Here is a 21,264-nt window from a genome sequence, read left to right on the forward strand (position 1 = left end):
TCCCTTGGGGACTTCAAGTTCATTGTCCACCATGTCTCAATTACGCATCCATCAAACTGGCATCTAGTACCAAAGGAAAACCAAACAACGCCATCAATGTTCTCATGTATGAGCAAGGTAGTCAGGTCAGAAAGCGATTGCCATCACTCGTCCCCATTTATCCACCATTAGATGCCACTATGACAACTGTGAGAGCCCTAAAACTGAAGGTGAAGGCTAATTTGGCTAAATTAAACTGTGCCACCATATTGATAACACAAAGTAACCTTCTGGTGGTATATTCATGGTGGAAGGGTTGCAAAATGTAGCACAAATTGTTGATGCCAATGGCTTGCCAACTTAAGCTTCCTTTCTGCTAGCTGTGAATAAATGCTTTGGATACGAGAGCCACTAATGCTTGGATGCACTTCTTGTAATAAGTACAATATGGAAGTGCTTTGAAGTTTATAGCTCGCAGGTCTTTAGCTCACTTTGCAAACACATGAATAGGGTTCAAAGACATTAAATGAATGAACCGCAACTTGAAAGTTGGAACGGTCCCTAGAATTTGACTGAATGGATCGCACAACAGAGTCTCGAGTTGAAATGAAGAGCAGCCGAACAATAAAATGATACTATATCTTTTAGGGATTGCAGCACAATTGACGGCAAATAAAGGCTCCCTGGTGCAGCTCAGCTTTGATAGAGCCACACAACCGGACAAATGCTGAATTTGTAAAAACTGTGCATTCGACGGCTTTCATCTCGGATTGAGCTTCTGACAATAAGAGTTAATTCCCATGTTCCTTTTTCCACGATTTTCTAACTGGAACAAACACGTCCGCTGACTCTAACACAGTCGTTGTTGAGCAGGATCACCTTTTAATCGCCGAGATTGAGCGAAGCTCGGAGAATCAAGCTCTCAATAGGCACACAGAGGAGACAGCAAATTAATTCCACCACCTTCTCGGCCTGCCGGAAAACGCAGTCAGGTTTCACCGGCAAGCCCTCAATGCTCGTTGCTTAAACCCGTCAGTCTACCATGGCTGAAACAGAGCCAGCAGGAATCCACCAACTCCACAGTTCTGCCTTTCCCTTTCACGGTCCATCTCATCAATTTTACGGATAGCCCAGTAACAGTTATTTGCTTTCAGCTGTCAGAGGGGATCCTGGTTGTGTCTACCTATTTCGAATCCAAACTGCAAATCTTTAACAGCCCGCGGTCGTTGGTTATCGATTGCAGAGTGGCTGTTCTTTGTCCAGTCCTTGGAGGAAGTGTTGTGAAATGATCCATGTATCCTTTTTTTCTTGCTGCTGTTAAGGAAAGATAGCGACTGCAATTGGTATAATGCTGTTTGGTGAAAATGCTGGCTGACCAAGACAATAAAGATGCAGCATCGTTTCAAAGGCTTTAGGAACATCTAGTTAGAGTAGCGCTTCTCAAACTGTTTTCGATGGTATGTGAAAGACTGCAAATGGTCCGCCAGTCAATTGGCTTCTCAAGACTTAAATAGTTATAATTGTGGAAAAGTACCAACATTTAATTAATCAACTGATAGCATGAAGTGATTGTGCTAACAACAATTTCTGATAAAAATTGTATATGCGCAAGTTCTTAGCTTAAGCTAGCGAACTTTTTAGCTTAGCATTTTAGCTCCTTAGCTAAAAGTAGCGGTCCAGTTAATGTCAATTAAATAAGAACAAAATAGTCATCTGGCAACATTATTGATCAGAAAAAAAGAATTTCAAGATTAAAGGTATAAATGAAGGATAATTTGTACACTACTTAAAACAGTATGTAATTGTTTTGGGGTAGTAAGCGTGCTAGTAGGTCTGCAATTCCTATTTTCCTGTTTTAAGTGGTTTCCTGTTTTTTGAAAACCACTAAGTGAAAGAGCTTCAGAAGAAAAAACATGGGATACTGGTGAAATTTAAGTTTATGGTGAGTCATATCTTTAAGAGTTCCTCCAGTTTTAATTACGCAACTTCAGTTTCCTTCACTTTCATTTAATCAGTGATTAATGACTTATAAAACCATTAAAGACTTATCTAAGCACGTACATGGCGTGTACAGTGAGCTCAATGAATATAAAGCTCTTGTGTTTTATGCTTGCATATTTCTCGCATACCTAATTATAGCAAGTAACTGTATGTATAACAGATACCACATGCTAAAGCAAAAAATAAAAGAGCATACACTACTAAAAACAAATTAAAAACCAATCAGTTCCTCTTTTTTTCCTTTTTGAAAGTCAGCTACTGTGTGGAGGATTACAAACGAAAACTGCAACTGAGAAGCAAAACTGCTCATTAGCATAGCGGATCTCTACCAGAATTCATCCGTGTTGACGGGACAAAAGTCAAAAGTGTTCAACAAGCTCTCTGCATGTACTGGAATGACATTTCTGCGGGTTAGCTCCCAAAACACAGTATGAAATAAGAGCAAGCAGCTGTCTCTTACTGCGTCCAGATGGCGGCAGAACGTATGTAAATTGCCTCATTAACCTTACAGCACTTAACTACCGGGCTGCGTTGATGGTTCGGCCCACACGGGCATTTTATTAAAGAACATTAATAGCATCAGGCAGCAATCACCACTGCCTGAGGTGATTTGCTCTGGCATTATCAAACACTGTAATAATTATACATGACAACCTCCTGATTAATGCATTCATGAATATTACAACGCTGCATTATCTTTAGCTGCGCCCTCCGTTCTTAAACCATGAACTTCAAGGGTGTTTTAACAAATACTACAGGATAAGTACATTCTTCCGCCCACCCTTGCAACCCTTTTGGGCTCAGCCACACCTCTTACAAACAAAAAATAAAAGATCATGCATCATTACCCTCAGCCCTTCCGAATGTGTGTGTGCAACGAACACCGTGGTGAACCGACCTGCACCTGGAGCACGGCACAGGTCAAAGGTCAAGCCTCCAAGGGACTCTGACTAAACAAGCCTCCACTCCTTCTTGCTCTGAAAAGGCCAGACAGCCCCTGTGGTTGCAGCTCACAACATGGGTCTTTTCGTCCTCTCTTTTTTCTCCTTCCCTCGCTGTCTTTCTCCTTTGGAGAGGCGCGTTAATCCATAATCACTCAAACGACCAGGAGCTCAATTATGCACCAGTTTCTCCATTTTCTCTTGACACATAAAGATCTAAAAACAATTAACCTCTAGCCGGCAACGCGCTTTCACACTGAGCGCAAGAGGAATAAGTCAAGAACCCTCCATTCAAAATCCACCCCATAATTCAGCGAGCATAAATATTATTACATATTTTCTTTTAATGCTGGGCTGCAAGGTTTAAGCTTAGCTGACATAATGGACGGTATTTCTATACATACCAAATTGAAATTGTGTATGTGTGCTATACAAAAGATGATATTCCTTAGAGGGATTGATGTACGTATGGATTACTTTTATGGATTACTTTAATGGATTACTTTAACTCCTAATTGTACTGATACTGTTTGACTTGTCAAGGTTTAATGATTGTTAAAGGTTTAAGGGGGACAGTTCACCCAAAAATTTGAATTCTGTCAAATTCTGAATGAATTTCCTCCTTCTGGGGAAAAAAAAAGCAATATATTTTGAAAATGTTTGATGACCATTTTAATTTTTAGCTGAATTATTCCTTTAACCATCTTAGACATTTAAAAAGACATGAGTTTATTTTTTTCTTTAACTTCTATTTTGGCTCTTCAAAATAGTCTCTTAAAAATTCCCATAGTGAGGTTTCTCAGTGATGTCATAGATTAACCCTTATTTTAATAATCTAAAAAAACGTTTTCCACTATAAAGAACCTTTTGTGTAATGCAAAGGTTCCATTAAAGGTTCTTCATGGAACCATCCATGCCAATAAAGAACCTTAATTTTAAGTCTTTATGATATACATCTATTAAAAACATACTTGATATCTATATCCACAACGTGCATTGCTATACGATTTTCCCCTCAGCAGCTCAAAAACGTTGGTTCAAACGGAGTCAATGGGTGTGACACTAGGGAGAACTCGCGCCCATGGCCTCTCGCCCAAGCCGTGCGGTTCTCTACGTGAGGCTGTCTGATTGTATTGAGCCCTTTAGCCCTCAATAAACACTCTTCCTCTGTCAGAGGGTCTCAGTGGCCTCCTATTCATGCGCAGGTAGAATGCCTAAAGAACGCGTGAGAGGAGAGAAAAAAACAGCTTGTTGCTTCTATTGAACCTTTTATTACGCCCCTTAAAAGGCTTATGGCAGAGGAGGAGAGCGAGAAAGAAAGGATCTGCCGTCTACTTAGTGCCATTGTACTCCCAACATGTCGGCTCTGAGCTCTGTGAGAAAACACAAGCAGACTTCATCCAAAATATCGCACGTCGAGCAAATCAAAGTGCACTAGCTAGAGACAAAATGGGACACTGATTTCAGGAAGCACATTTCTATGAAAATACAAGGAAACAGACGTTAATGTAAGCCAAATGTACTGATATTCATATGTGCGAGTTATATTTCGAGTTCTGCGTATGGAAAGCAGCAAAACATATAAAAATTTCATTTTTAAATGAATAATATATTTTTTTTAACACATCAGTATCCAACTTCTCATTAAATCATATGAATCCTGCACTGAAATCAAACAAACATTAACATTAATTTGTTACTTTAAAAGCTATTTATGTTAAATCTGTCGATTTTAAACGGCCCTCAAAATATAATTCTTAGGATTAGGATACTGTGCAAAAAAATCTTACAGCTTTCCTCATCGCAACATTCATTCTTGCATTATTACGCCTCAGTTTATGTAATTTCAGATGAGGTAAACCTAATCTTACACAGACAAAGCACTTAAACAAGCTGAGAATCCAACGCTCACTCTTATCCACTGAAAAAGAGTCACAAAACATGCCTAAAAATAAATCTTTGCTTTTTTTTTAAACACACGAATACTGTAAGTTGACAGGTCGTGTATGGTAAAGAAAAGCCTGATATGCAATTTTGAACAGCACGGTTGAATAAAGACTCCTGCTTACACACACACACAAGGAGACATTGTTGTTCATGCTTCTCCTCGCATGTGTGCCAGACTTCTTTCTCCCTGGTCCATACATTGCAGAAGAGCTGGCCCCTCACATACTGCATACTGGCCCCCAACATTGCATGCCGGCCCCTTGATTAAGCAGGGCAAAAGATGCAAGAGGAAAAAACAGAAGAAGAGACAAAGTAGTGAAAAAAGAGCGAAAACAACTGGCAGGCATCCAGACTCATGGGGACTGCGTTGATCATTATGTCTAGCCTTCAGGTGTCTGAGCCGGCTGTGTTTTGGGGGGAGGTGTGGTTACCAAAGAGGCAGACAAAGAGAAACTCGTTCACCGGGATCAAGAAAGCGAAGAAGGGAGGGAGGGTACAGAGAGAGGGAAAAAAAATGAGAAAACGCTATAAAAATTTGATTAGACGATCCTCCACTGAAGTGACTTTCTGTGTTCTCCTGCCTTTTTTTTTTTTTTTCAAAGCATCGCCCTAGAGAACAGGACAGACTGAATTTTTTTTTTTTTTTACAGGTCCTAATTAAAAACATCTGAAGACCCTCAGACATCAAAGTCTTGCATTGCAATCTAAACGAGTCTTTTTTTCTGAACTCAGGTTTCTTGATAGCCCAGCTCTCAAGATGTAAATTTAATATTAATACAAGCATTATTTATAATTATGAGCTACATTTAAACATGCATATGGAAGTCTGCAAATGATTAATGAAGAAAAAACAAACACACAACTGCTTGACACAGGTCACCGGCTGTCACAACTTTACAACACGCGTCAAATCGAACAAAAATTGAACAAAAACAGACAAAATGCAGAAGATTTTCACATGGGATGATAATAAATCTTTGTATATTTATATTTAAATACTATATAATATTATATTTTAAATATTTTCAACAAAATATCATCTTGTTTTGATTACTAACTGAACGGGTCTGTGGTTTTAAGATGATGTAGATTAGGTTGAAAATACGTTTTATAATACAATAAAGGTGTGTTTCACAAGAAGAATCCGAATTAAGGGAAATCAACAGAATCATATTAAAAAAAGTTCAAGCATGCGTGAATACACAAGGCTACTATAAAACAGTGCTCTAAAATAATCATTTTGAATTTCTATTATAATTAGCTCTCTCAAAGGTTTGTTATTCCAGAATCCGAATTTACACGTCAAAGCAAAATCGAATTTAAACTCCGAGCGACTACGATAAACATCTAACGCATCTTGCAAAGTGTTTTTCGCAGAATAATAAAAAAAAAAAAGTAATATCGATACTAACCATTCATTCTGCTCTAGACGCCGGGTTCCTCTTGCATTCGTGGGGAAACTCCGAGCGGTTACAGTAAAAACTGCTGCTGCTTCTGTCGAGAGAGCGCCGCGTTACCTTTGCGTTTAACTTCTGATTCTTTTGCGCGTCTCGCTTCCTGCGCAGTGGGAAGAGACCAGAGCCGCTGCGTCGCGTCATCAGCAGGGAGCCGCTCCTATTGGCTGAACGCGTGCACATTGAGAACGCTGCTCTTTGTTCCATTGGGCGCACGCGGAGGGACAGACGCTCCTCCTCGCTGAGTCCCGTGCGCAAGAATGCGTGAGAAGAAAAACGGGGAATGTCTTCTGATGTCCGAGGTCAATGCTGCTTCAAAGCTCCTGGAACAAAAAAAAATGCATCAGTAAGAATCAGCTATTGGTAGTTTGATTTATTGATTGCTTATTGATAATCGTCTGCATTACTGATAAAAATGCTGATTTCGTGCATTTTAAATATAGCTACACGTATAAAGTCTTTAGTATTCAAATATGTTAAGCAATTCAACTATAACATGCATTTACAATATGTTTTAAACGGAATAAGCTAAATATTCAATACTGTCAGTGATGTTTGCATGGACACAATTTCAGTAAACACTTTTAACTCTCTGAGGAAAGAAAAAACGTTTCTTTTTACTTCAAAACAACACTGTATACATTTTTTAGTTTAATATAAAAAGGAATTATTACCAGAAAAAAAACTATTACCAGAAATGTAATGTAAAATTAAAGACAACAACTCTAAAACCATTACATATCTATTGTATATGTTAAGGCAAATTAATTAAATAAGGTTAACCAAAACAGGTTTTAACTTTAGCATTTTATCATTTTTTTCCCTGTTAAAATGACCTTTTACTGAATATAACCTTTCTAAGAATCTTTCTATAATCACTAACAATGACATTTTTATGTATTTGCAATAGAATATCATATATATATATATATATATATATATATATATATATATATATATATATATATATATATATATAATATGTATATTATTTGGGGCACCACATTCAACTTTCATCAGAAATGTTGAATTTATACTATCAAGAGGTTCAGAAAATGCTTACTTTTGATCAGAAAGACTCAAAAGTAAATCTCATGGTGGTTTGGTTGTAACATCACTTCCTGAATGGTAAAAAATGACTTTTGTTAAACAAAGGGGTCACCATGCATCAAATATCCTGCAGTAAATGGGACTTTAATTAATATCCATTTCTTAAGACTGACATATTCTTTATAAGATCCCTTTATTTGTGTATCTAGCGCTTCTATTAACATTAAACCTCTACTCACCGAGTTTTTAATTGGGTGAACGTACCAAATACACACAGTTTTGACCAATAATTCTTTGGGATGCTTCATATCACCCCCGTTCTCCACAAAACGAGTGCTAATCACTGGCACTCCAGCACAGGCGGCTCGATTCGGCTCTGAAATGCTCATGCGAAAGGAATATTTCAGCCTCTGTCTTTCTCTCTGAGTGGCTTGGAAAACCAAAGGCCCAAGGTATGTTGGGAATATTAGAGCGTGCGTAATGTGGGTGAACACCCTCCCTGCACGGATGCAGCATTAAATCAATATTCTGCAAAGCTTCCCCATCTTGAGTTATTCACTTGACTGCTGTCATGATCCACCACGTGGGTTGTGCAGTTGTTTTCTGATTTTTGTGACGCCCCCTCTCTCTCTCTCTCTCTCTCTCCCTCATCTGAATGGCCCACCACCTTCATGCTTTGATAGTTCTGCAAGAGGAGAAAAAAAGTGTCTGATGACATATTTTTGTCTTTCATTACGTGTGACAGCCAAAAAAGGCAAATCCAACAGCTGATTAGCGTACATTAGCATTGACAGGCATTTGAATCGAACCGCACCTGCTACTGGCAGAACGATCATCCGTGTTTGTTTTTCTCGCTCTCAGAATTACGTGTTTCTCATGTTGGTTGGTTAGCTCTGGGTATCCGCTGTAGCATGTGGTGTCAAAAGCATTCCTGCTTTGGAGATGTTTACCAGAACTTAGCTTTGCATTTCCTTTCAAGATTTAAGCCTCTTTAAAATTGCAACTGTGTACAACCAACTAAACGGATCACATACTGTAGAATTAGTGAACAGAGTCGAAAATTAACACTCCGTCATACCTGCTAATGAATAGAGAACTTTCCAGGCATTATTTTTGGATATATATATATATTAGGGCTGCCCTCAACTAAATATTTTTCTAGTTGACTATTAGTTATTCATTTAAGCGATTAGTCGACTAATCGCAGGTGTATATTAATAAGCCATGAATCATAATAATGAGCCTTTAATTGTCTATTCTCAGCGTTCAAGCGTACACATAAAGCTTGCCACAGCCTGAACATTTTAATAATTTATTGATAATGTTTTCGGTTGCAGAGATTAGGTCGACGATGCGTACTCGTCATTTCCACAGAACAGTGCACGCACCTATATGCACGTTTCATAACATAATCCTTGGATATTTGTATTCCATTTGAATCGGTTCATTTAAAAATAGACATTTCAGGCTTTCAACAGATGCATTTCTCATGTGTGTGAAGAAAGTTCACGCTGAGTTTTGGTTTATTTTTTGACGCACTCAAGTTCACAGAGGCCGAGACGGCAGAAAGTGCATCCTTATTTTACAAAAGCACAACATTTAGTTATTGTGAGTGCACACAAATAAAATTAGTCATTTTCGGATGACGTATTATGCTACTCTTGATGTAAGACCAAAAAAGACTGAGTATTTTAAGTTAAATGCCAGTGATCACGCCGGCGCCTCCATGTCATGTGTGCTATACTTCAGCTTCCACACTCCGCACAAACACTTGGATATGCACCTAAAAATATACATTTATCTAGGTTAGAGCAAGCGGTCATGTAAAGTTGCTACTTACATGTTTCAAATGATAAGCCATATTTGATGATGATAGGCAAATGTTTGGATTTTCTGCCTGACATACTGTTATAACAAAGAACCCGCTGTTAACGATCTGTCCCTCACTGAGTACTTGACTTTGCCATGAGTTTTTGTATATAGTATAGTACTGTCAAATTGATTAATCGCATCTAACATAAAAATCTGTGTATATATTAGTACTGTGGAATCGATTCATCACATATAACATCAAAGTGTCTCTGTGTGTGTGTGTGTGTGTGTGTGTGTGTGTGTGTGTGTGTGTGTGTATGCATTCGTCAAATCGGTTAATCGCGATTAATCGCATCCAACAAAGAAATCTGTATATTGACTTCTGTATATATACAGACTTCTAACATAGAAGTCTGTACTGTATATATTAGTGAACTTGAACCTCTGTGAACTTGAATGCGTCAAAAAATAAACCAAAATTCAGCGTGAACTTTCTTCACATACAAGAGAAATGCATCTATTGAAAGCTTGAAATGTCTATTTTTAAATAAACCGATTCAAATGGAAAACAAATATTCTAGGATTATGTTATGAAACGTGCATATAGGTGCATGTACGAGTACGCATCTTCGACCTAATCTCTGCAACCGAAAACATTATCAATAAATCATTAAAATGTGTGTGTATTAGTGCTATCAAATCGATAAAAGTATGTGTGCATAAAAAAAATATGTTTGTATGTATACAGACTTCTATGTTAGATGCGATTAATCGCGATTAATCGATTTGACGGATGCATACATACACAGACACACACACACACACACACACACACACACACACACACACACACACACACACACACACACACACACACACACAAAGAGACTTTGATGTTATATGTGATTAATCGATTCGCCAGCACTAATATTTACACAGACTTTTATTTTATACGATTAATCGGTTTGACACTTACGTATATATATATATATATATATATAGAGAGAGAGAGAGAGAGAGAGAGAGAGAGAGAGAGAGAGAGATATTTAAATATAATTTAGCCTATGTGATTTATGATTTAGCGATATTTTTGCATATTAGAGCCAGTGCAGGTTATTGCATCATATACATGCATCTGTCATGAAAATGTAATTTAACTTCTCATATTTTCATTTTTTTCATTTGCAAAGAATTTTCCACATATGTGAGCTCTAGATAAAAAAATATACTTTATGGATCATAGACAAAGTCCCTATGGGGAAAAAGAACATTTTAAAAAGATACAAAAAGACACAATTCAATATTGCAGGTGCTAATAAAGCTATTTTAATTAATAGCAAAATCTACTTAGGCCTATTTTCGTTTGGACCCCTGTTGTAACATGATGCATCAAGGTTCATTTGAAACCCTTCGGATATACTAAAAGGTAATGTTCTGTAAAAGAGAGTGTGTAATTTATAGCAACAGTAGATGATTTTGTTAAATGAGTAAATATTATTTTGAAAGGCAAGCTGTGAAAAAGCTGTTGTCTGTGAAGTTTCTGTAGCAGCGCCACATTTAAAGCTGCATTTAAAATGGCTGCCTAAGGATAGCTAGCATCATTTCCAGTTGATGGTCACGTATCATGTCAAGGAACAGGCTTGTGCAAATTTATTAAGGAGATATTTTACCAGCAATCACAAATCAGCATCACAGTCATACTTGGAATGGCCTTCTTGCTTTCATTTTTATTCACTCAATGAGGGCTTGTCAGTTATGTGTCACAATATCCTGATGCAGGTGTGTGTGTGTGTGTGTGTGTGTGTGTGTGTGTGTGTGTGTGTGTGTGTGTGTGTGTGTGTGTGTGTGTGTGTGTGTGTGTGTTTGAAGGGGGCAACAAATCAACAAACAGAATTCAAAATAAAGAAGATCAGCAGCAAAGCGTTCAGCTCATCACAAATGAGCAAAATCTTATCTTTGTTCCACTCCTAAATTTAGACTGACGTTTTGCAATGCTTAGCATAAATTGTAGAGAGCAAAGAGGATTCAGAGAACCGTTAATGCACGATGATTTAGGTCTAATTTTAACCTTAGCTCTGATGCAAGGACGTAAAACATTCTTGCCCGCATAGGCTTCAAAACATATTTATTGCTTCATTTTTTGACTTTTTTGGAAGCACAATGATAATTTTCCACTTTCTACAATGTGTGATTATCACCTTTAAAAACCAGTGCACATATTTATGAATATTAATGTTTAATCAGTTCAAGCGGGCATGTATGTGTGTGTGTGTGTGTGTGTGTGTGTGTGTGTTTGCACTGGCAATGCATACATGAATTGCATTATCTTGAGCTGCAGCATAGGTTTCGTGCTATATGCATCTTCCCTTTGAGAAATATCTAGATATCAGTCAGTTTCATATTCCAACCATTCAACCTCAGTTCTTTCCATGGAAACAATGTGAAAGGGAATGAAAAATATTAATAAAAAAAATGGTGGATCTCGTTTATATACTGTACATAGGTATTTTTATGCATTTTTGTACATTTGGATACATACCTACAATATCAACATCCAGACTGAGAATAAAACAAATGATTATGTACAGCATGTAAAACTTTAGAGATAAAAATCGCTATTATTAATACTCTGAAGACGCACGACAATGATGCAGAAACTTTTCATATGCACCTTTTTGAAATGGCAAATTGATTTTTAAATGAAATTCAGGTGGGGTTAATCAATCAAAGTAAATTAAGCTCACTAGCTATAATAAACAAGTGAAACACGCATATTGTATTTACATATCTCAAGTTAAAAACAACAATGAGATATTAGAAATCGTCTATCCATGTTGATATTGAACGTACCAATGCCTCTCCGAACGGAAACAAATGTATGTGTGGCAGAACCACACTTTCCTTACCAACACCTACCAAACACGATCATGATTTTTTTTTTTAAACCAACACACCAAGATTCAAAATCATGAGTCAAAATCATAACTTCCATGGCAAACCTCAAGATTTGAGTATGTTTTGCAAGTGGTGCACTGGCAGTTTCACTCAAAATCAGAGATGAAGAAAGGAAAATGGCACTGCTTCCACACAAATGTGTCTGCTTTAATCCAATCCTGAGTGCAAAACATTCCCTACATCTACTCCACGGAGGTTTGCTACACCGTCTGCTTTTCTTTCCATCTGTTGTGAAGACCTCACTATTGCCGCCACGATGCCAAAGATGAGCTATTTAACACTTGCCTCCTCTGCCTTACGACACGGCAGCCACAGGTTTCATACCAAACACACAAACGTACATACGCACATAAGCACGCAAAACCCTGAGGGATGAGTGTGGCATCTGCCCCGGACTCCGTGCCAAAACATGAGGAAAGAAAAACCCTACTGCTCAGAGCGACAGCCTGCCAGTCGACCGCACTGAAGACCCTGGCAGGCATCACGGTTCAGCTGAGAGATGCTGATAATATCCACCCGGGTTTGCCTGTGGACACCTTCAAAGAATGCCATTTCTCCAGAAAAACGGCCAGGGCCTTAAAAGCAGCCTCAATATGCCTAGAGACCGAGCATTATCTGTTACGCAGGAGACCTAACCTCATTATACTGCACTTGCCGTCTGAGATGTCTGAGGAGTTAATGGAGGTTATTAGATTCGACCCCTCGATTTGGGTCTCAGGCAGCCACTGTAATTATTTCGGTAGGACTGATGGATGACGAAGTGGAGCTAAAGGTTTCGGTTGTCATTTTGGGTCAGTCAGGTTTCATAAAGACACCGAATGATGATTCACATGTGGGAACTGAAAATCATCATTCTCAGAAAGTCGAAGCGCAAGGTGTTCCCTATTTCAGGCCAAACGAGAAAAAAAGTCAAGTCAAGTCAAGTCAAGACAGATAGATTTAACTCCGCAATGTCTTGGGCAGTTCTCCGGATTTTTGAGCATTTTCAATGACCTAACAATTCCATTCAATTGGAATTTAGAGCAAGGGCTCCAAGAGAGTTTTTGACAACTTGCAAAACCAGGTTAGGTTGCAGAAATTTGGGTGGTCCCTGTCTCCTGATGACAAGCACTAAGCGCAGCAACAATAAAATATCAGATGGATATGTTGAGGGAGAAGCTGAATGGAGTGGGAGATCTTGATGATTTTGGACCCTCTTCAAATTACTGACCTATGCAGCACATACGGCCCTGTTTACACCTGGTATTAAGAAGCGTTTTCGTCAATCGGATCACAAGTGGACAACACTAAATACAGGTGCAAACGGGGTCTAAAACATTTTGAGCTTGTCCACTTTCAACTACTTCCAGAGGTACTTGAAAACGCATTCGACTGGATTGCTTTTGTAGTGTAAACACTCCTGTGGTCGAATGAGTTCTACCAGCCACAAAAGACCGTCTTCTCTCCGCCCACTGACCTAAAGCGTATACATTACGGGAAGCGCTCCAGCCAGACAAGATTTAAACTTTGTCGACTGAAGACCCAAGTTTGGTTTGAAGACGAAAAATGCACCAAGCACAATGTTCTCACACCATTCCTGATTTCTAACACACACTCACAGTGTTCGCTGTGGTCTTGTGTCTATCAGAGCAGAAACGAAAGCTGCTGCACTCCATGTGTTTTTCCATCATACGTGTTCATATGTAAATTGCGCAAGCTTATTTCGTCCATTAGATGAAAAGATCTGGAAAAACCCATACATTTACCTGCCTATAGTGGTTGAAAGTAGACAAAAGAGACGGATTAAAGCACCAGGTGTAAACAGGAATTTGTCTCCCTCGTCTACTTGTGATCCGATCGACCAAAATGCATCTTAATACCAGGTGTAAAGGGCCTATGTTGCATACTTTCCGCCCTAGCTTTGCAAGAACTCCAGAAGATCTCTAAGAAGGTTAGGCACAATGCAAAACTTGAATGAAAACAACTTGGATGCGCAAATGACTACACAATTTAACTGATTTAAAGGTGACATATTATGCCCATTTTCACAAGATGTAACATAAATCTTTGGTGTCCCCAGAATGTGTCCAGGTCAAAATACCACCCAGATCATTTATTATAGCTTGTCAAATATGCCCCTTTTTGGGTGTGAGCAAAAACGTGCTGTTTTTGTGTGTCCCTTTAAATGCAAATGAGCTGCTGCTCCCCGCCTCCGTTCAGAAGACGACCAATCCTTTACACGAGCTTCGGATACTCTGGCAATAACAAAACATGCGAATAATCCAAAATTTCAGAAATAACCAGTAGCGGACTGCAGCCTTACAGAGAGACTCAGGCAGAGGTTGCAACCTTTAGACTGCACCTGGACATTTCTGAATAGTTAGTGGATACATTTATTTACTTGTTGTGGAGTTACATTGATTCATCTCATCTGTGTACTGTCGTCTTTAACTTTTACACAAGCTGACACAGTTCCCTGAGGTCTTTATAAGACAGCTGTGACATTTTTTTTGTCAAATAGTGTTCTGTGCTCGTCTGTGCAGCCAACGCTGCTTTTGCGTTAGAACTGGTTACACTGTTGTGGCCTGCGAAACCAAATGGTGGCGCCGTGGGTGGAAACGTGCAGATTAACGGACAGTAATATTATAATAAGATCCCCTTTTTAACGATCTAAGCGCATGGTCTAAAGCGCACTGCGCAAGTTCACTTAGGGGTGTGTCCGAATCCACTTTTGCTAGTTTAATGTCGGGAAAAATGGTCGGCGCGCCAGGCACATGGTCTAAAAGGGTTGTCCCTATTCTCTTAATGAGTAATGGGTATGTTTTGGGATTTACGTGCATTAAACCAATCAGAGTCTCATCTCCCATTCCTTTTAAATGCCAGTTGCGCTCACGCCATGGCAGATTCGCTATTTACATGACGGAATTTGATAGTGGAAAGGTGCTGAACGCGTCTCCAGAGCGCAAACAGATCTGCTCGTGCGCGAGGTAAAAGTGTGCAAGCAGACCATCTACGGGACAAGCCGGATTCCACCATATTTTTATGTACACAATAATAATATTTTACATTGTAATCCTTTTCATTTTAATATTTGGCATGTTTGTGTGCTGCTGTGCGTCCCTGTGTGTTTAATAAGCAAAGTGTACGCACGCTGTGGACCCGCATATAGGCGCACATTACTAACACGCTCTTTAAATAACAAAAAATATATATTGCACCATTGACTTGGCGCAGTCTATTTCAGTTGCCTCAATATAGCAACGCGCCAACAATGCGCCAGAACACACCTCGTTTTCAGACCAGCATGCCCATGGGCGCACAAATGGGCGTAAATGCATTTGCTATTTGAACAACCTGGCACAGGATGTGAAAATGATAACTGCGTCGGGCTGAAACTAGCAAAAAACACTTGCGTCGCGCTTGGCGCTTCATTGCGCCAGGTGTAAGATAGGGCCCAAAGGCTTACTAAAACAAAGTTACTGGGTTGTCTCTTTTCACGTTTTCTGGGTTGTCAGATGCAACGGGGACCGGATTATAGCACTTAAAAGTCAGATTTTCATGATATGTCCCCTTTTAGGTCACATTTGCATGCACGTTCCAAGCTGTTGTTTATGTATATTGGCAATTTACAATGGCTTCGAACATATAATAATCTTTTCGACACAGTGTTCGAGAGACCCTTCAAAACCTTTAGCAAAACCAGTCATAAGGTTGGGTTGCTTTCAGAACTTTTGGTGGTCTTCTTTTGTCACTTGATGCCTTGCAGAGAAGATCTGCATGAAAGTTAGGCACAATGCAAAATTATGTTGCAACTTGGCACATTACTATACAATTTAATTTAATAGTAATTTAAGGTCACGTTTGCACCTACCCTGTATTGACAATTTACAATGGCTTCGAACACACAATCATATTTTTGAGACCGCATTCAAGAGACTCTTTAATACATTGCAAAACCAGTTGTAAGGTTGGATTGTTCTGCTATTTTTATCTATTGGTGTCTTGCTGAGAAGCCCTGAAGATTTCCAGGAAAGTTAAGCACAGTACAAAGAGATATCGCAACTTGACACATTACTATAAAATGTATTTGAGGTGTGATCCCTGCTGTGACTATAATGGCAATTTAGAACTGTCTCATACAATCAGATTTTAGAGCTTATTCAATATTTAGTTGCTCTGCAGAACTTTCGGTGTTCTCCTTTTTAATGCCTTGTGGAGAAGTCTTGAATATTTCCAAGAAGGTTAAACCTGTAGTCGTACAGTCAGAGGATAGGTACAGTTGAAAGGGATAAACCTTCAAAAGCACTTACAGTACGTCAACGATAGAAAGGTGTTCATGTGCTCATTTATGTAACACTGAGCAGTGCTCGAGAGAAATGAGTGCAAGAAGATGTCACGTTCCAGATTTTAAGCACCTCAAAGCCGACCTACTTGATGCAAAGCTTCAGGGCTGACTTTTTGACTTCAAAGTAAGTTGTAGTTTTATTAATGATTGCATCATGCTAAAACTAAGCTCTGGGGCTGACCACGCACACTTCAATTTGCCATCATTCTTAAAGCATGAGCTGCATACTGTTGTCTCAAAGGGCTCGTAGTAATCCTGGGAACATGGCATGTGTTCTGCAGAGAGGATCCACAGTAGATCCAGGTCAGCTGCGAGGTCTCAGCTGTAGTAATAGGCTTCACCTGTCATGGGGCATAAGGCCTCCTGCCTGGCACACGCACGCCCCTCACCCACCACCCCCAGTAGATATCAACTTAACCAGCCCACTCATGCGTATCCGGCTTCGAAAAACACTCAGTCTGTCAGCTTCTGTTACACCCTTCTATTTCTCTCACTCTCTCTTTTTCCCCTCACCCAATCAGCTGTATATCGCACATCTGAAGCCCGGGAGGTGTAAATTAAAGACAGTGATGTGTCCTGGGTGGCTGCCTTCCAAAAAAATGTCTTCAGTCAACTGAGTACATTTTTTAAATTTGACATAATTCTTTTTCTAAGAGGTTACAATTTAAATGTAAAATTTCAGTCTTAAAAGTTATGCACAATGCAAAATAACGTCACATATTAAAACATTACAACAAAATTTAAGTGATTTAAAGTCGGCATGAAATCTAAATGGACCCCATGTTTATACTCTTTGTTTAATTACTCTTGTTTATAATCTTTGATTGAAATCTGAAAATTTGCTTCTTCTCTGATGACGTCAGTTTGAATGCTTGGGTTGAATATCCTTAATCACTCCCCTCCATCATTCTATGAGCACAGAAAGTGGGAGGAGCTGGCCGTCGACATCTTGGCAGCGCATTACCACGCGTCACTCCGGATAACCAAAAATGGGCAAAGAGGTGGGATTAGCTGAGGTGACGAGACGGCTACAAACGGCTAGTAGTGAAGCAGCGGCAATCCAGCTGTCACTCAAGTGGCCACGCCCTTAATTATGCAGAACTTTAAGGCTTAATATAATATAAGTTATAAAAAAATTCATCCCCCTCACAGTTGTCATGAAGCGCAATATTAGCTATATAGACCAAAACCACTTTTTGTACCAGTCCAGGCTGTAAACATATTTTTCCCGCTGTAAAGTTGGCCATTTTAAAATGGGGGTCTATGGGATTGACTCTCTTTTGGAGCCTGTCTCTAGCAGCCAGTCGATGAATTGCATTTTAATTCACTTCCGTGTTGGTTTCAAGGGAGAGACCGGAAGGTTGCCGCTTGGCTATGAGCAAGGAATGGAGAGGAGGTGTGCTAAAATAAAGTAAAGTTGGTTGCAACTTCTGGTTCACAGGGACTTTAAAATCACATTTGCACATGCACTGTATATTGGCAATTTAAAATGGCCTTGACAAGCATACAAGACATGCATTCTCGATGGCTACATTCCACAAATGGCTTCAGAGTGCATTTTCTCAATAGACAATTTCTGATAGATGCATGCAAACATTTACGTTGGAATTTTCATGGCAATTTGAAAGAATTACAATTTAAGAAGTTAAAATGTCATTTTCAAACTTACTTAAAATTAAAAAAAAATTAAATTCTAAAGTTAACGGTATGTAATTTCAGCTCCACTATCACAGAATTTATAAAAGGAATTGCAAAATGGGTCTGCAAACAAAAGGCCACGCCCCAAGCTCATGTAATTGGTCCAGCCACAGTTGCTATGCCAGGCTGATTGGGATGCTGAAACAAACAGTGCAATGTTTTGATAACACTGCAGCGTTTACACTTTTAGTGTGAATCAACCTACAAATGGCTTACTTATAGTTGTATCTACATATGAAGCATGGATATGAGTAAGTATTAAACATAAAAAAATAATTCCACACTTCAGCTTTAAATTTCACATTTACATTCCACATTTCATCTCCTTAAATTCCATGTCAACGCTTTCTGCATACAGTTCCTTGAGGTCTGTATCCAATAAGATATATACCCAGGGTATTTAATTGTATTTACTGTAGGTTTAGCTGTACACTCACATAGTACCGTGGAACTGAATTAAACCTCATTTTGCTAGAGTCAGTGGCACATTTAGCCACTTCAAGCTGTACCCTCATAATTGATCTGTCAAAAGGCTTTGTCTTACATTTTCGAAGTCTCTGCTTCAGTGCTTTGAAAATTCATGGATATTCAGGCAACACAGAACAAGACCAAAATGCAAACGACAAAAATCCACGCGAGGCTGTCTGACCAAGTTTAATCGCACCCCTCCAGAGCCGAATGTGATAGAAAAGCGGCTCAGTTGACTCAAAGAGCTGAGAGTAACTCTGGGAGTGTAAGAATAAAGGGATACATCACCCTGCAGTCTTTCCCGTTTTTGAACCGAAACAGCTACGCTGCTGCATTTCCAGCATGTACGCTGCTCAATAATTCAACTGTTTGTACCTGTGAAGTGACGGGGTCTCATTCCGAGGCCCTAAACTAATGTATTATTAAATGGCAAGCCACATGAAAGTGCATATGAAATCAAGTCATGATCTCCTTATAGATTCAGCCTGCCGGAACTATAATGGCACCACCTGGAATGTTTGATTTATTTTGCCTAGTAGATTCATTCAGAAATGCAAGTAAAAATTGTTGATGATGCTTGCCAAGTCATTTGATTACTTTTATTCTTAAACTCAAGAGAAGTTTGTTTACTGTGTTGACAATGTTTGATGAGGCATATCTAAGTTTTTTTGTTGTTGCTAAAATTAGCAAGTAGCACATAGGCTGAATTCAAATGAGCATACTGACATACTACTCTCACCATCTCTGCCATACATATAGTATACAAGAAAGTAAAAGTAATATTGAATTTTGAATTAAGCCGTTTGCTACATGCTGATGTTAGTCATCAGCAGGTGATATAGACTGCAACAGTGCCCTCACACTGGTTCCCAAGTGGTTCCCAAAGTTTTTTCCATTAGGATTGTTAAAAAGTCTTCATCAAAAAGTTATAAGCCATGAACCAGACCAACCAGTTGAGGTGAATCACATTACAAACTTTGATTTGAACTAAAAAAGTATTTGAAACCCAGACCAAAAGGAAAAAAGTACAAGACTGTGTACTTAACGCTTTTATTGGTGAATCTGGCGTAGTTTGCTTGTTTTGGTTCTCTGATTAGTGGAGATTATTCTGCAGAATCATGGTTTCTTCACTAGGAATTCCACTGTTAAACACGATTTAAAACATCTGTTGAAGTAATGCATACTGACGACTTCAACAAAAGCATATAGCATTGATTAACAACCTCACAGTAGGTCTGTCTTTAGAGGTTAATAATAAGGTAAGAGTTAAGTTTTAGTTAAGTTTTAGTTCAGAGTTTTTACTTCTGGAAACCCGACTGTTGCATCTAAGATGATTTCCCAAGTAGAACATGTTCCTGGATCAACATCCTTGTACAACATTCCAATCAACCAATCAGATTTGAGGTATATATATTTTTTGTTAATGTCAAGTTTAGGCTTACAACCAGGGTTAGGGGCTTCTACACCATTCTTATTCACCAATCAATTTCCTCTGATTCTATGGATAAATTAGGGATAGGGTTGGGGCCATGTTTTTGGACAGGAATGTCATTTCAGGATCAGCGATATATGCAATATATACTTGGCAAAATCACAGCGACCATTGCACTCTATAGAGCTTTTCACAGTGTGTTTAAGCCCAGGTTATTGTCGTTCTAAACCCCGCTTTTAACCCCGGGGGAAAGGAATGTTTCACACTTCACACTCATTTAGAAGCAGGGTTAGTGCCGCTTTTTACCTGGGGTTATGAAACCCTGCAGGGTTTTTGCACCTCGTTTGCACTGGTAACCTTGCTGAACAATGTAGGCTATGTGAAACGATGCGGTGTTAGAATGTTACGGCAGATGCTTAGCAACCGAAACCAATCGCGTGCCTCGTTTTCACATGCTTTGAAGTCACGGAAACACCGCACATTGAATAAACCGTAGTTTTTAGCGTTTGAGGAGAAAAATTTAAAATGGTGATTGAAAACACGACAATTTGAATTAAGTATCATTTTCATTCTTACCTTTATAGCCTAGTCAGAAAAGTCAGTTCAGAATAAATTTGATAGTAGTCGGCAATATATGAGGATGTGCAATGCTAGAGCCAGTATGTAAACATGATGTACGCCGTTCGTCCAATCAGTGACAATGACACAGCATATATGCAAATAAGTGCATTAACCAGTGGTTTAGGAATGTCCGGTGTGAAACGTTAGTTTTGAATATCCCAGGATTACTGTGTGAAACGTGAAGATAACCCAGGATTCCACTGATTTACCTGAAGTTTACAATGAACCACTGTTAACTATTTCAAGTGGGAGAAGGCCTTATTAGGGGGAGGGACCTTTTCATTATAGAAAGCATTTGATTGGACAAAAGATTTGTGGTGAGTCATTAATACTTTTGGAATATTTTCCCAGAAAATAAAGTCTGCATATCTGCTTAAAGTTATAGACTAGCATATAGACATCTTTAAAGCTAACACTGTAAACTAATGGCCACGGATATCAGAAGGTTTGTCTTCTCTTCTTGGGCCAATGTTACAAATTTTTTGTCAAGACATTGAATGACATTAAATCCGTATGTCACAATAACCAACATTTGCAAAATATGTCTCTCTTTGGTTTCAAATCAAGCCTATGTTCCCAATA

At 38.9% G+C, this 21,264-nt stretch overlaps 1 protein-coding gene across 2 annotated transcripts in view; it reads right to left on the bottom strand.

The window, feature by feature from the left end:
• The window catches only part of LOC308701555 (uncharacterized protein), a 36,781-nt gene extending 16,032 nt beyond the window's left edge, over positions 1-20,749 (bottom strand). The window contains exons 1-2 of one of the 2 annotated variants that reach the window (XR_014031471.1): positions 20,638-20,749; positions 6,281-6,645 (exon numbers count right to left, since the gene is read on the bottom strand). The gene's annotated coding sequence lies outside the window, so the exon portion shown is untranslated. Of the gene's footprint in view, positions 1-6,280; positions 6,646-20,637 lie in introns of those variants that run through there. The other variant, XM_081383913.1, reaches the window with a different exon arrangement.
• Between the last annotated feature and the right edge of the window lie 515 nt (positions 20,750-21,264).

This window comes from Scardinius erythrophthalmus, assembly GCF_964197995.2.
Source record: "Scardinius erythrophthalmus genome assembly, chromosome: 14".
Lineage (NCBI taxonomy): Eukaryota > Metazoa > Chordata > Actinopteri > Cypriniformes > Leuciscidae > Scardinius > Scardinius erythrophthalmus.